Raw genomic sequence first — 17,111 nt, 5'->3', positions numbered from 1 at the left:
AATGGCCTTTGGGTACCCTTGGGACCTGCCTGCTGGTTGTGATGGGGATCACCATGTTGGCACACACAGAGAGTGTGTTTCACCCACGACCATTTTGTCTGATCTCAAAAGTTAAGCAGAATAAGGTTTGGGTCTTGTCTGGAGTTAGATGACGATATAGGGGACCAAGAGGTTTTCCCCAAGGCTGGACAGTCATGAGTGTCAGGGTGTGTGGGACAGTCTGGGTGAGGACCTAGTCCACTGGGCCCCTCCAGTGTTTTGGAAGCGTCGGAGATGGAAGGCAGCTGTATGGAGTCCCCAGCGATAAGAGTGCAGAGACTGCTGAAGGGGAGGGTGAATTATTTTGAGCCTGATGGGCTCATGACACTTCAGGACATCAGGGCAGAGATGCAATGTACAGATGGACTCATAATCGAGGGGTGGACTTAGCAATGGACACTATTGCGCAGATTATTCACGAGTGTGAACACTGCACACAGCCTCTCCTGCTCTGGAAGACTGTAACAAGAGATGGAGCCCAACATCATGGACCTAATGGACTCAGCAGCTTTATAGAGATTGGTCCATGCACTAAGATAAGACTGCGCTGAGATGAGAGTGATGGTATATGGAAAATGTGGGATCTGAGCATGACGTGAATGGTATGGAATAAGGGGTGGATACTGTCCTGGTTTAGCAGCAGTCACTTTTTCTCCTTCTTAGTAGCTGGTGCAGCGCTGTGGTTTTGACTTTGGCCTGGGAACAGAGCTGATAACATTGATGTTTAGTCTGACCAAGGACTTTCTGAGCCTCATGTTCTGCCAGGCAGGAGGGGAAGCTGGGAGGAAGAAGAGTCAGGACACCCGACCCAAACTAGCCAAGGACGTATTCCATACCACAGCACGTCATGCCTGGGGATGTAACTGGTAGTTACCCGGAAGGGCTATTTCACTGCTGGGTGGGGGTAAGTTATCAGTCGGTGGGTGGTGAGGTGTTGTATTCTCTTCCCTTGTTATTTCCTTTATCATTATTATTGGTGGTAGCAGTAGTGGTTTGTGTTATACCTTAGTTATTAAACTGTTCTTATCTCAACCCATGGGAGTTGCATTCTTTTGATTCTCCTCCCCATGCCTCCAGGAGTGGGGGGAACAAAAGGTGTGGGGGGGAAGTGGACTGTGTGGTTCTAATTTATGGCCTGGGCTTAAACCATGACAGGTGTCCCATCTCTGCTTCCTCCCAGCTTCTTGCGCCCCTTGTCCCTAACTAAAGCATTGGTGTGTTCTCAACATTGTTGTCAGACTAAAGCCAAAAACATAGCATTGCACCAGCTACTAAAAAGGAGAAAAATAATTGTCACAACTTAAACCAGGACAGTCTCCTAGCAGATTCAGAACCTGTAAGCATTATGCTTTCTGTAGTTGAAGAAAAAGAACATCATCAGGCTCCCCGTATTTGGGTGGTCAGTAGTAAATGTAAACCATGAGGTTTCTTTTGTTGGTTTTTCCCCTAATTTTTGCCATAAGCTCTCAACCTGTTTATCTCTGCTTTTGAAAGACAGATCTGCGAAGGCAATGCATTATTTTACATAGAGAGTAACTCCCCTGCCCCTCCTTCCTTGCCTGTTCCTTCTAAATAGTTTATAGCCATCAATTGCGATGCAGGGAGGAAGAAGAGAGTAAGCAAACAGCTGGGTTGTTCTGCATTACCAGCTGGGCTTAAATCACAACATTCAGTCATGTGGTTCTGTATTGGATTCACATAGCAAGGTTTTGGTAGCAGAGGGGGCTGCAGTGGTGGCCTCTGTGAGAAGACAACAGAAGCCATCTGACAACGCCAGCTCCAGACAGCTCTAAGATAGCCCTGCCACTGTCTAAAGCTGAGTTTATCAGAAACAGTAGCATTTAAGATATTTAAGAATGGGTAAAAATCATTGCACAACAGCAGCTGGGAGAAAGATGTGAGAATATGTGAGACAAACAGCTTTGTAGACACCAAGATCAGTGCAGAAGGAGGCAAAGGAGGTGCTCCAAGCACTGGAGCAGAGTTGCCTTTGCAGCCTGCTGTGAAGAACGTGGAAATGCAGATTGTCCCACTGTGGTCAATCCGGACTTGAGGTCCACAATGAAGTGTATATCAACCCTGCAGCCTGTGAAGAACCCAACACTGAAACGGTGGATGTGCCCTAAAGGAAGCTGCAGCCCATGGAGAACCCACACCAGATTTTCTGGCAGGAGTTGTGATCCTTCAGGGGACTCACACTGGAGCAGTCTGTTCCTCAAGGACTATAACCAGTGAAGAGGACCTTTGCTGGAGCAGCTCTTGAAGAAGGCGGTAAGAGAAGCTGGAGCAGTTCATGAAGGACTGTGTCCCATGGGAAGGACCCCACTCTGGAGCAGAGGAAGAACACAAGGAAGAAGGAGCAGGGGAGATGAAATGTTATGAAATTACCACGGTCCTCATTTCCCATCCCCATATACTACTTTGAGGGTAAAACAGCTGGGAGAAAAGTTGAAGCTGGGAAGAAGGGAAGAGTAGGGGGAAGGTGGTTTTAGATTAGTTCTTATCTCTCCTTCTGTATTTGGCAAAAAAATGAAATTAGTTTCATTTCAAAGTCAAGTCTGGTTTACCTGTGACAGTAATTATTGAGTGCTCCTCCTTTACTTAGCTTGCGAGCTTTTCTTCTGTCCTGTTTATGGATAAGGAGTGATAGAGCAACTTGGTGGCCAGCCAAGATCAAGTCACCACAGATTTGTCCCATCATTTTTCAGTGATAGTTGCTAGATTGTAACTTTCTAGCTGCACAGTAGCTTCCAGCTCCTCTTATTTGTTACCCATGCTGCATGCACTGGCACAAACGCTTCAGCTGGGCTATCACCTGTGACATCTTACTAGAGGAACATGCCCCATTCCTTTGTGGTGTCTCACAGGTGTCACAATCAACCCTGTTGGTTCCTAATATATCAGCACCTTGGCTCTTCTGTGTTACTCAAAACTCCACTTCCTTTCTATAAAAGACTGGTATAGCCACAGACAGACTGAAGCATGACATTTTATATGAATTAAGAGACTCAATGAACTGTTTAATAGCATCATTTTCACCAAAGTGGAAGATAATGCTGAATATAATACAATCCCTTGCTTTTAAGTTAAACTATTTGTAAAACTTGTCTTCTGGATGATCTTTTCTTTATTATATAGCGTAATAAGGAAAACCTGAATTCTATTCATGGCTGCAATCGACGTATTATCAAGAATCTTCAAAATGTTTTCAGTTATGAATAAGGAATATATTTCTTATTGGTTTAGGAATTTATGGCTACACATTGCTCCTTCAAGATGGTTTATCCATTCTTAAAATAGATATAAAATAATATTACACAACAGTACTTTCTTTAGAGCTTCCATTTTCCCAGCTCTTAGCCGCATTTATTTATTCATAATACATAACTAGTTTCAACTTTATATTTCTTTACCAAAATGCCTCATTGGAAAATTTAATTTTATCTGATTAAATTTTCATTTTTCTTTTGAAAACAAGTACGTATTTATGCAGTACATGTAGGAACATTTAATGCAACAAATAAAGACAATTTTATGAAAAAAAACCCCAAAAATAATAAATTGCTGTGTAAAATTTTGAAACAATGGCATAGTTTTGTTATTTTTAATATTAATCACTGGCATTGTAATTCTTTTCTGATATCTATCAATATAGACATAGGTCTATCTCCATTCTTCATCTGATAACCTTAGGTTTGCAAATCTTCTTCGAGTTTACAGTGTACAGTAAAGGATATCATTTGCTGTAAGATGGTTCTAAACAAGTGAGAATATCAAGATAGTTAATAAAATTGGTAAAAACTGAGGTTTTCTCAGTAAGATCTCTGAAGCCATTGGCAATAACACCACAACCTGTAAGATGAGTGCCTGCACAATTTGGAGGCATATTTTCATTATTTTAAAAATCAGTTGAAGGGTAGAATGCTAAAATAGATAGCTTAGTGGTATAAAAGCATCTATCCTGTACTATAGTCTATATAAAAATAAAAAAAATTGAAAATGGTGACAAAACTGTGCTCTAGTAGATCAGAGAAATCTAATTAGTTATGCTTTTTACACAAGACAAAAATTTGTCAGTTTGAAATATTGTCATTTTTCTCACATGTTCCACATTTCTGCAATCTTATTTTCACTAAATTTTTCCCTGGATGGTGGAGTGCTATAATTCTTATTATTTATTTCCTGAAAATGAAGAATGTTTTTCATATATGGCAACGCTTTTCTTTCTTTTTTTTTTTTTTCATTGTTATTTAGCTTGTTCCATTTCTTTCAGTATCTTAGTATCTTAGTAAGTAAATCTTAAATGTTCTATATATCAGTCTATCCAGGCTATCAGAAAAACTTAATCAGCAACCACTGTGCCAAGCTGAAAGCATGCACAGATTAGGAAACTTTGTCTCAATATACAGTGTCAATGCCTAGAAATCTTTAGGGCTTCATGAGGGGACTGAATAAATCTTTTAGTGAACATACAGCAACAGGGCTTTTAAACCACAAAGCTATTTGTGATTTGAGTAAAAACTAGAACAAGGACTTTTTAAAATACAGAAAACTCAAAGTAACCAGAAACTACAGAAGAGAAGTGAAAAGTTGACACAGAGAGCATCAACAAGGTGAAGGCCAACGTGTAGGTTTTCTTATTACTTTCTGATATCCCATCACATTGTTTTAAAGGGAATAGAATATGCAGTTCATAATAAACTATAAGTACAGCAGGTTGTATATGTAACGGTCTTTGGCTTATCACAGAGTTCAGAATTGCATAACAACTGTATAATTTTAACGCAGGAATTAGTCACTGTATTTATCTAATTTGTTCCTGTTGATTGCTAAGCTCAGCACAGAAACAAAACCAACCCATGAAATGTTCTCACCCAAAGAGAGGGATATACAGGACCATGGACTGAAGCACAGTAATTCAACATTTAAATGAAATTTGACATGCCACTACCTTTAATATAGCAGGAGACAAGCAAAAGACTTTGCATACCATTCCGTAGCTATTTCTAGAGAATATGAATTCTGTTGATATTAGAAATTAAAATGAAAGCCTTAGAAACACAGAGGACAAATACTTAATACGTCTATTTACTGGGTGGTTGATTGTTTGTTTAACTCCAGCAGTGCCTACAAGCTTAAGTCCACTGGACTTCACCATCCACCCATACAAAACATTAAAATTACTTCCCTAATAAAAAAACTGTTTTGAAAAGGTATAAAATCATGCACCTATCTTTAAGAATGACATCCACTACATTAACTTTTGAAATTCTCCTTTTTTTCTGAGAAGGTAGATGGATTTCTTTCTTATTTTATAAACAGGATGCTTAGTTATCTGTCAACAGATAGGTTTAAAATGTTTGCATTGCCAATAAAGTGTGAAACATTTTATACAAAAAAACCTGTTCTCATAATCAAAACTGGTGTTTGTTTCTAATATGATATCCCAGAACAAAAAAAAAAAAAAAAACCCAAACAAAAAAACAAAAAAACAAACTGTTTCCTAATCTGTTATTGTTAATCTTTGACTGCGAAAAGAATCAAGAAGCATTAAGGGTAGCATTATATTTTAATGAAAACCAAAACATGTTTTCATGAATTTGACTTTTTGTTTCTTGCGTCTTTCAGATCTCAAGGGGATACAAGCTAACTAAAATTGCAACTAGTTTTCATAAAAATAGTTTACATGGAATAATGCTCCAAAAGAACATTTCATTTCCTTTATACATGTATAAAATACATAATGTAAACATAATTCTCTCACTGTTAAATTTAAACAGCACAGATCAGCTTATGGTTAAGATCACAATCTTTATAGTGTTCTTGATAAGTTTTTACATTAGATTCTCTAAAGTACAAAACTGTGAAATTTAACCTTTTTTTACAATAAATATACTTCAAAAGACTTAAGGATTAGATCATAAACTTTTCACTGTCTTTGATATAAAGATGTTTGAGTTTAGTCCCATTAAATCAAATTATTGTTTTAGTAACACTGGATAATGACTACTATTATCATCACTTGTTTTTAATAACCACAATAATGTTATTTTTCTTTTTCCTAAATTAAAAAAAAAATAAATTAGAATTATTCAAACAGATGTTCTGACTTAAAGGAACTAAGAGTGTTTCTCATTAGCTATCCCAGGAGATGGGTTATCCTATCAGGTTGTTGAATCTGGTTCCTTACTTTTAATATTTTCTGATAAAAGTATATCACTTTTTAAAAGATGACTAGATATTTAATGTCAGAAGGTTAAGATTATAAAGCCTAGACTATGGAGACATTATTATTTACTTTCTTTGAATAAATTAAAATGTAAGGAGTCTTACATTGAAATATAGAATGGCTGCAATGAAAAAAAGCAATGGCTCTATACCATAAAAGCTAGCAAGAAGCTTTCTGTCACAAAAGAAAAAGATACCACTAAGTAAAAGAGTGGACATAAGAATCCCACTAGGTCTCTCGTCCTTTTTTCTCACCACTGTGAATGGCATCTGGACATCATAAACCACCTAAGTCTCAGTATCCACTTTCTTACAAGGATAAAAGAAAAAATAATGGATCTTCTCTTTCCCAGAAACGTGAAATACATGCAGCAGTGAGAACATGCTTCTGGTTATTTTCCTACAAGAACTTTTCACAGTAAAAATGTAGAATGTAAGTATTCCAGATGAGTAAGAAAATTGCTTTTATCTAGTAAGAGGGGCTAATTCAGACCAGCTTTGAAATGGAGGAAAAAATCAATACGACAATCAGAATAAAACAAATAAAGCTATGGTGGGGGAAAAAATCTTATGTATAATATGTATATAAAAATATATATAACATAATATATATAAATATAATATTGCAGTCCATATAACATCAGTCTTTAGAGACAACAATTTAGTTTGAAGCCTTAAAATCGTAACTGTTCTCCAAAATCAGAAGAAAGCATATAATCAAATATTATGTATCATATGTTTTAAATACTATTATCTCTATGGCTTCGCATAATGAAACAGCATTGTTTATGAAAATAATCATACTTGACTTACACATCATGGTTTAGTCCTTTTTACTCAACAGTGTCAGTCAAGATTCCTTGAAGAAACACCAGTTTGGATAATCCTGTTAGTTATCTTTCCTTCTGAAAAGTTGTTGGGTAGCTTTGCTGTGGGGTTTTTACCTGTTTGTTTGTTTGGTTAGTTTGGTTTCGTTTGTCGTGTTTTTCTTAAGGATTTGAGGAGGTGCTTTTGGAGGATCAGTTACCTGCTGCATTGCACCCCTAAAACAATGCCTTTAAGTGTTAGGTAGAAAAGGTTTTCTACATAGAATTAAAATACATTTTCAGGATCATTTGAAATTAATTATAAAATCATTGTGTAGTACTCATTAACTATTATCACAGACCATATATATTGTATCCCTGTATTTTAATAACTTGTTGACTTTTCCTTGAAAATATTAAAAAACCCCAAGTATTATTTGAAATAATTTTCTTTTTATGTCAATCCTAGCATGTCTTCTTTCTTGTCCTTTTCCACTGCTAGACACATCCACCTGTCACAGGATCTACGGTTTTTAGGGGTTCATCTGGTAAGTTTTTCTTATTCTCAGCTTGAAGATATAAACCTACCTTTTTGAGATAATAAACAAGCCCAAAAAATCCACAATAATAATAAAGCTTCTAATTGAAGATTTTATCTTAAAGTGAGAAATAAGCAACAAAAGCAGATGAGGATAGGTTTTGTTTACATGCAAATGCTCTTCATAATAAACAAGGGAAAAGAATTGCACAAAATCTAATGTATATTTTCTAAAGTAGCTCTAAATGGAATAATTTTTTAATGTTTCATAGATGAGTCTTTAAAATATCTGTTACAGTTAACTCTGTACACAGGATTTCACTGAAAAAAAGACTTCATAACTATGTTTCAGATAGAAAAGAATTTCACAAGAAGAATAAAAGAGAGTGAGCCAAATGGGTTTAAATGCCAGAGAATAATTACAAGTACCTATTAAAATCGGCAATATTCCAAAGAGACAAGCATTCAACTAAAGAGTTTAAAAAGACCTTTCTCCTTCGTTTCCAAGGCCAAATTGTCATGGCTCGACCAGGAATTAAATTATACTGGGTAATTCAGTGAAAGCAGAATACAGGAAAAGCTTAATCTAAATTCAGCCGCAGCTATATTCCAAATGGAGAGAACCACACTGCCTTTCAGAGTGTAACTCACACAACCCTCAAAGAGGGAGGTGCTCTCAGGAGAAGAGCTCTTACAGTGACATTCAGGAGATCTACAGCATCCCTTCGTACTCTCTAAAGGTACAGCTTTTGGAAAACACTTAGCAAATTTTACAGCTGCCTCATCACAGAAAAAATCTCTGGAGAGATTAGGCAGCAACAAAGCTACTTGCTTATCTTCAGGGTGAAAAGGTCTTAAGAATGCAAGATGCAAGGCTGGTGCAAGGGGTGAAATTTATTCATCTTTGAACTAAATTAATTCAATTTGGCATACTCTGCCCAAAAGACAATCAGCATATTCTTGGTGAGAACAAATGAATCATGTACAAATTTTAATCAGGATGACATAACCAGCTCAGACACTATAATATATTTTTTAGAAAACCGTTCTTATGAATACTGTGTGGCTGAGGCACTTGCATTTAATATTTTCCTGCACTCCTAAGTATCTGCACAGAATGTTAAAGTAGATCCTAACCTTTATGTTCTTTATTTCAAATAAAGGAAAATTTAAAAACTTACAGATGCAAGTGCCTTTAGGGAATATTAACTCAGCTTTGGAAAGAATGATACAGAATCTTCATGCAGATTTATATTAAAGAAGACTTTGGAGTGTTGAAATGAAATTCTTTAAGTTTTTTTCATAAATAGAAGTAAAGAAACAAAGAAAAGCTTATTTTCTCTTCAATACCATCCCCAAATTTTGAGCAAATAGTGTTGGACCTTAAAAGTGTGCTTATGGTAAGGCCTCACCACATGAATGCACTACACAATCACACTGCATTTGAAAAACATTGCATGACCTCTTCATCACAGTTTCTGAAAGATGCCAACGAAATCTGGATCATAGTGAGTGAAATACCCACTGAATTTTAACACAGCTGAAGAAAACAAACTGCATATTTATGAAGCATGTGACCACATACTAATGCAATTGACAGGACAGTTACTACCTGTACCAATTTACCTCCAGGTCAGTTTTACACTTCATTATCTCACTGGAAGGTCAGACAACTCCATTTTTTTTCTTATAAAGCTAACTATGTCAGTAGAAGTCCCTCTGAAACGGGAGACTAATGTAGATGAACAAACTAGCATCACTGCTTTTCTGACCTACTAGTTTTCTGCATCCTTGGGACATTGAATGCTTCTGATTCAGCAGCTGGAATCTATTAATTTTCTCTCTGTAGATTTGTGATGCATAACATAACTACAGCTGTGACACTATGACTCTAAATATATGTGATACAGCATTGCCACAGGTGTCAAGCACTGACATTAATCAAGTGTACAACTCTATGTCTAACCCTTTCTTGACTCCACAACTCCCTCTATCCCTCTTCCAGAGCTTCCTCCTGAGCTTTTCTGATGTAGGAATGTGAGGAGCAGGTAGAAAGAGACTAGACTTCTTCCTTTCCTTTCTTTCTGTGCTGCTTTTCTCTTATGCTAGTAGATGAGGACTGTCCACTCTGAGCTGCTGTGCATGTGAGAAAATGGAACATCAGCACTTCCATGAAGTGAAGACATGAAATATGCGAAGGAACATCCCCTGTAGTGACAGAGGTCACCTGCAGGGAAAGAAGTCCTTTCCCTGTGTTTTCCAGGAGAAAAAGGAAGGATTCTTAGAGGTAGTTTGCAAAAAGTGTGCCGTGTCATAACATGAACACCTGAGGGACAGACTCCAGCCTCTTACAACATAACTGCCAAAAGAAGGAGGTCAATAAGTTTGAGGTCAAAACTGCACTCACTTGAATCCACAATGAATTTTGTCCTAAACTTTTAAGAGGTTATTTTTACTGTTATTACTTATTGCACACATCAACATTCCTACAGTACCATACAGTACAGTGCATACCTCACTAGTATGAAAATAGTTAATGAACATGTAAACCAAATTTTTTAGTTTGTTTGTCTCTGGACACAGCAGCATTCTCTAATACAAGCATCTTTCTGAGATTACTTAGAAAGAAGAACAAAGAGCTATCTAAAAAAGAAAAAAAGAATGTTGTTGATGCCCTTAATATTGTCAGAGGGCTGGTTTCCAGAAAATGTTGAATTTTAGAGGGAAAGCTGAATTCTGTCTAAAATTGTTAAATGTCCACAGTCTCCTAAATCAGGCTTAAACAAATCAAAACAAAACAAAACCAAAAACAACCCCCAACATACTACTTAATTATTAGTATCTTGATATAAAAATTATCATGTTAAATGACTTCTGTCTTGCCTGTGACATGTCATGGTCAGTCAGTTAGAGCTATTGCTCAGATAATTTTGTTAAACTATTTCAAACTGAAAAATAAGATTATTGTTGAAATACTGGGAAGGATCTAAATTATGTCCTGACTTGAATTATTTTCTCATTTAAAACAGAATGGCTATTAAAACTACTAACATTAGGACTAGGTTTAAAAATAACAATAAATTACGCTATGATGTAGTTGCTAACAGCTCCCTGCAATATCATTCGTGCTAACCTGAAAATGTGTAAAAAGGAGAGAATTAGTCTCACATCAGTTACTGATATTCGAGGAGTTATTCCCCAGTACACTCTGTGAGAATCTGCACCAAACAGAATTAGGTTAATAATTATACACAGATCAGGAGATCTAGGCATGAAACAATTTTACTATGGTTTCAAATATGCTAGTGACTACATCTGTGGGACTGAAATTGTTCTTCCTTCTCTCACCCTTCTATTCAACTTTTTTTTTTTTAATTTCTACATACAATAATGATTGAAAAAAGTCTGCTTATGGTTTTTAAAGGAAACAAGAATACATTTATTCTCTTTTTACACACTGTCAAAATAAGAGTGCCTAGAAATGTGATAGGCTATTCCAATGGTAAGCTTATCAGTAGGAGACCTGGACAGAGGTTTTTTCTGGCAGTTGTTGTGCTACTGATGTTATAAGTTCTAACATCACAAAATCAAAGAGCACTAATTTTCTGTACTGCTTGCTAGCCTATGTTTATTTTGTCACTGACAGAAAATTGACAATTTGAGATTAAAAAGAGCACAAGATTTATTATAAAGATAAGTATAGTTGGAGGTGGAGGTCTATAGGCTTCAGTGAACTAGTATGGCCTGAAATATAAGTAAATAGCTGCATTACTACCCTGTTCACTATACATAGTTTTAAATCCTATATCTAAGTGCCTGTTGGTAGTGCATTTACTGAAATAGCTGCTGTTTTTCAATTTTTCAATGCACTTACTCTGAATCCCCTTCCAAAGGGAAAATAGTGCATTACACAAAGTATTTTGTTCTGGTAGGAATTTCTTCGCTTTGGTATTGGTGTTTAACCTGCTTTTCAATGTACCTTTCAGAAAAGAGCACAAGTAGTCTTTTCATCCATCCTCCTGGTCAAAAGGAAAGAAAGGGTTTGAAAGGGCCAGTTGAGCCTGGTGCAGGCTTGACAAGCTGGTGAAGAAGACTAAGCTAATGTTGCTGGGGCAGTGGAACCTCAACCCATTCTGCTCCTACCAGTCTGATTCTGGTGTCAGTAGGAGACACCCAGAACCTCTAGGGTAATCACAGGACAGCAATGGAACATGATTTCTATCATGTAGATGTGGTGGGATGCCTTCTACAGCTGCAGTTCTGGAATGGAAGGATACACGCATTTCAGGGAAGACCAGCTGGGGATACAAGAATGGGATATAGCCCTCTACATTAATGACTGCCTGGAGTGCACAGAGCTCTGCCTCGGAATGGATGAGAAGCTGACTGAATTTATGGGTGAGGATTAAAGGGAGAGCAGGGACAGGGAACTTTAAAGTGAGAGTCTGCTACGGGCCACCAAACCAGGAAGACCTCTACAGAGAGATAGGTATGGCCTCGTGTTCTCAAGCCCTGGTCCTCATGAGGGACTTCAACCATCCCAATATCTGTTGGAGGGACAACACAGAAGGGCACAAACAATCCAGGAAGTTCCTGGAATGCCTTGATGAAAGCTTCCTTCTCCAAGTGATAGAGGAACCAACAAGGAGGAGGGCTATGCTAGACCTTGTCCTCACCAATGGGGAGGGGCTGATGGCGAATGTGAGGCTAGAGGGCAGCCTTGGCTGCAGTGACCATGAAATGGTGGAGTTTGGCATCTAAAGATATGTTGCTAACAAAAGACAGACTAGGGATAATATAGGACCTTGACACTAGAGAGATGCAGCAGTGCAAACCTCATGAAGTTCAACAAGGCCAAGTGCAAAGTCCTGCACCTGGGTCAGGACAATCCCAAGCACAGGTCGGGTGGAAGACACATTAACAGCAGCCCTGAGGAGAAGGACTTGGACATAGTCATTCATGGGAAGCTCAGTATGAGCTGGCAGCGTGCACTTGCAGCCCAGAAAGCCAACAGTATTCTGGGCTGCATCAAAAGCAGCTTGGCCAGCAAGTCAAGGGTGATTCTCCCCCTCTGCTCCACTGTCATGCTACCCTAATTGGAGTATTGAGTTCAGGTCTGGGGCCCCCACCATAGAGGCACATGGACCTGTTTGAGTGAGTCCAGAGGAGGGACACGAAGATGATCAGAGGGCTGGCACACCTCTCCTGTGAAGACAGGCTGAGAGGCTTGGGCTTGTTCAGCCTGGAGAAGCGAAGGCTCTGCAAAAACCCTGGAGCAGCCTTCCAGTACCTAAAGAGCTACAAGAAATCTGAGAGAGGGACTTTCTACAAGGGCATGTAGTGGTAGGGCAAGAGAGAATGGTGTTAAACTGAAAGAGGGTAGATTTAAATTTGACATTAAGAAGAAATTCTTTGCTATGAGGTGGTGAGACACTGGAACAAATTGCCTGAGGAGCTGTGGCTGCTGCATCCCTGGAATTTTTCAAGGCCAAGCTGGACGGGGTTTTGAACAACCATAAGGTGAATTGGAACCAGATGACCTTTAAGGTCCCTTCCAATGCTAACCATTCTATGATTCTATGATTCTGTGATTCTGTGAAAAATAACTTAAGAGGAATGCAGTGCTGTGATCAGGGCTGTGTCTCCCAGTCACACTGCCTTGCAGGAAAGTTCCATTTTTCACAAAAATAATTTCTATCTTTTGGTATCAAATTCTTGATTGCAGTGCAAAAAAGGAACAATATATATAAATTATATCAATAACTTGTCCCATCTTATAAATGTCTATATTTTATCTAACATTTTTCACTGCTGCCCTAATTTCTGCAGAATGTGTGAATGGGACCTTGAAGTATGTGAATGCTTTTATTGAAGATGTGCATTTAAAATTAAGCATACATGTTAGTATTAACTGCCTGTTCTACTAGAGCTTTACAAAGTTCAGAACTGTTTCTGAAATTGCTTTTTAATAAGCCATAATATGCAGAAGCTCATTTACTGTAGTGTTATTAAGAGCTGTGAGAAGTAACCTCTCCATCCACTTGAATATACGTTGTTCCCTGGTTATATTGCTGAGATGAGTAGCTCGAGAGAGGACACCTTCAACACTGGATCTGGGGGGAGATCAGCGTCAAGCAGCCTCAACTTAGAGCAGCAACAGCCACCGGGTCAGCCTCAGGTCCTCGACAGCACTTGCCCAGGAGCCGGCAGCTCAGCTGACGCGAGCAGCTGACTCACAGGGGGCGGAGCCAGGAGGAGCGGCACCAGCCCTGACTGGGTAAAAACCTGGCCCAGGGAGCGCGGCGAACGGGATGGGCCGAGGCAGTTCGCGGGGGCCGGCGAGCGGGATGGTGAGTTCATGTTGTGTTACCAGGGCCCGGTCTGGGAGCTCCGCTCTGGCTGCCCCGGCGGTCGGCAGCGTAGGCACTCAGACAGAGCCGATGAGAGGGGAGGCTGCAGTGCAGAGCTCAGAGTGTAGAGAGTGCCTGCACTGGTCATGTGAGGGATCGGTGCACAATGGGCAGGGCTGCACTCGGTGCTCCCTGGTGGAGGTTCTCCTGCAGCAGGTGGCTGAGCTGCGGGATGCTGTGAACAGACATCAAGGTGTCAGGGAAGCTGAGAGGAAACAGGAATTCTTGCTCCAGGCCCAAACTGTGCAGGGGCCTCAGCATCCCCTGCAGCTCATGGAGGAGAGAAGGAGGCCGTCAATCCAGGAAGCTGGGAAATAGTAACAACAAAAAACAACAAAAAAAAGGAAGAAGAGAACAATTAAAAGCAAGGGGCTTTCTCCTAAATCTGTTGTTCCAACCCAGAACCGCTTTGCTGTCCTGCAGGGGGCTAAGGAGGAAGGGCACTCGCACCAGAAACAACTGGCTGGGGCACCGGTAAAGAAGATCACTACTGGTGATGCCAGGAAAAAGACGCGGGCATAGTGGTAGGGGACTCTACTTTGAAAGGGACAGAAGCACTCATCTCTCAGCCTGACCCAGTCTTGAGGGAGGTGTGTTGCCTACAAGGGGCACGGATCAGGGATGTTGCAGAGAGGCTGCCTGCTCTAGTAATTCCCAGGGATTATTACCCACTTCTAGTGATCTATGTGGGTGCTAGTGATGTTGATAGAAGTAGCCTGGAGAACATAAAGAAGGACTACAGAGCCCTGGGGAGGGTGGTTACGGGCTCTGGAGCTCAGATTGTCTTTTCATCAATTCTCCAGGATACAGGGGAGGACCTTAAAAAAGCTAGGAGGATTGGCCAGGTTAATAAATGGTTAAAAGGGTGGTGCCATAGTCAAGGGTTTGGGTGTCTTGAACATGGGGCCCAAGTTAGTAGGCCAGGTCTGCTGGGGGCTGATGGAGCTAGTCTGGCAAAGAAAAGGAAGAGTGGTTTTGGTAGGAGGCTTGCCAGACTGGTCAAGGTTTCTTTAAACTTGATGTGTTGGGGGAGGGGGGCATTGTTTCATCCCAACACACCCAGTCAGTTGCCAGCACCTATAATAAATGCTCGGAGCAATGCAGAGATATTCCAGCTGCTCCAGCCAATGAGCCGGCTTCATTTGGAGCTTGGCTCAGATGCCTCTATACAAACACCCATAGCATGGGGAGCAAAGAAGAGGAATTAGAGATGTGTGCATGACTACGGGAGTATGATATAGTAGGCATCACAGAAACATGGTGGGATGGCTCCTAGGACTGGAGTGTTGGAATGGAAGGTTACAGGCTCTTTAGAAAAGACAGGCCTGGCAGACGGGGAGGGGGAGTTGCTATTTATGTTAGGGATAGGCTGGAGAGTATGGAACTCTGTCTGGGGACAGGTGAGCAGTCGACAGAGATTTTGTGGATCAGAGTTAAAGGGAGAACAGCTATGGGGGACATTACTGTGGGGATCTGTTACAGACTGCCTGATCAAGAGGAATCTGTGGATGAAGTGCTCTACAGGCAGATAGGAAAAGCCTCACGCTCCCAGGCCCTTTTTCTCATGGGGGACTTCAACCACCCTGACATCTGTTGGAACGAAGGTATGGCCCGGCACAAGCAATCCAGGAGGTTCCTTGACTGTGTGGAAGACAACTTCCTTCTGCAAGGAAAAAGAGGAGCCAACAAGGAGAGGTGCCATGCTTGACCTCGTGCTCACCAACAGGGAAGGGCTGGTTGAAAATGTGACGCTCCAGGGCAGCCTTGGATGCAGCGACCATGAGATGGTCGAATTCAAGATCCTCAGGAGAGTGAGAAGAGCGTGCAGCAAGCTCACTGCCCTGGACTTCAAAAGAGCAGACTTTGGCCTCTTCAGGAACCTGCTTAGGAAGGTTCCATGGGATATAGCCCTAGAGGGCAGGGGGTCCAAGACTCATGGTTGTTATTCAAAGGTCACCTGCTCGAAGCTCAGGAGTGTTGCATCCCAACTAGAAGGAAGTGCAGCAGGAGGGCCAGGAGACCTCCTTGGATGGATAAGGAGCTGCTCAGGAAAATTCAAAGGAAAAAAGAAGCTTATAGAAGGTGGAAGCAGGGACAGGCAGCCTGGGAAGAATACAGGGATGTTGTCCAGGAAGCTAGGGACCAGGTGAGGAAGGCTAAGGCCCAGTTAGAATTGAACTTGGCTAGGGATGTTAAGGATAGCAGGAAGGGATTCTATAGGCACGTAGCGAATAAAAGACAGACTAGGGACAAAGTAGGCCCCCTCCAGAAGATATCGGGAGACCTGGCTACCCAGGATTTGGAGAAGGCTGAGGTTCTTAATGACTTCTTTGCCTCGGTCTTCACTGGCAAATGCTCTGTCCACACCACCCAAGTCTTGGAAGGCGAACGCAGGGACTGTAAGAATGAAGACCCTAGGCCCACTGTAGGAGAGGATCTGGTTTGAGACCATCTTAAAAACCTAAACGTACACAAGTCCAGGGGACCTGATGAAATCCATCAGCGGATCCTGAAGGAGCTGGTGAATGAAGTTGCTAAGCCACTGGCCATCAAATTTGAAAAATCATGGCAGTCAGGTGAAGTTCCCGATGACCGGAAGAAGGGAAATATAACCCCCATTTTCAAGAAGGGGAAAATGGATGACCCAGGGAATTAAACACTTGTCAGTCTCACCTCTGTGCCTGGCAAACTCTTGGAGCAGGTTCTCCTGTTAGAACAGGTTCCAGTATAGGTTGGGGAATGACCTGTTAGAGAGCAGTGTACGGGAGAGGGACCTGGGGGTCCTAGTGGACGGCAGGATGACCATGAGCCAACACTGTGCCCTTGTGCCCAAGAAGGCCAATGGCACCCTGGGGTGTATTAAAAGGGGGGTGGTTAGTAGGTCAAGAGAGGTTCTCCTTCCCCTCTACTCTGCCCTGGTGAGACCACATCTGGAATATTGTGTCCAGTTCTGGGCCCCTCAGTTCAGGAAGGACAGGAATCTGCTGGAGAGAGTCCAGCGCAGGGCAACTAAGGTGATTAAGGGAGTGGAGCATCTCCCTTATGAGGAAAGGCTGAGGGAGCTGGGTCTCTATAGTTTGGAGAAGAGGA

This window comes from Psittacula echo (genome assembly GCF_963264785.1).
Source record: "Psittacula echo genome assembly, chromosome: 2".
Lineage (NCBI taxonomy): Eukaryota > Metazoa > Chordata > Aves > Psittaciformes > Psittacidae > Psittacula > Psittacula echo.
Note: the sequence above shows the minus strand (reverse complement) of the source record.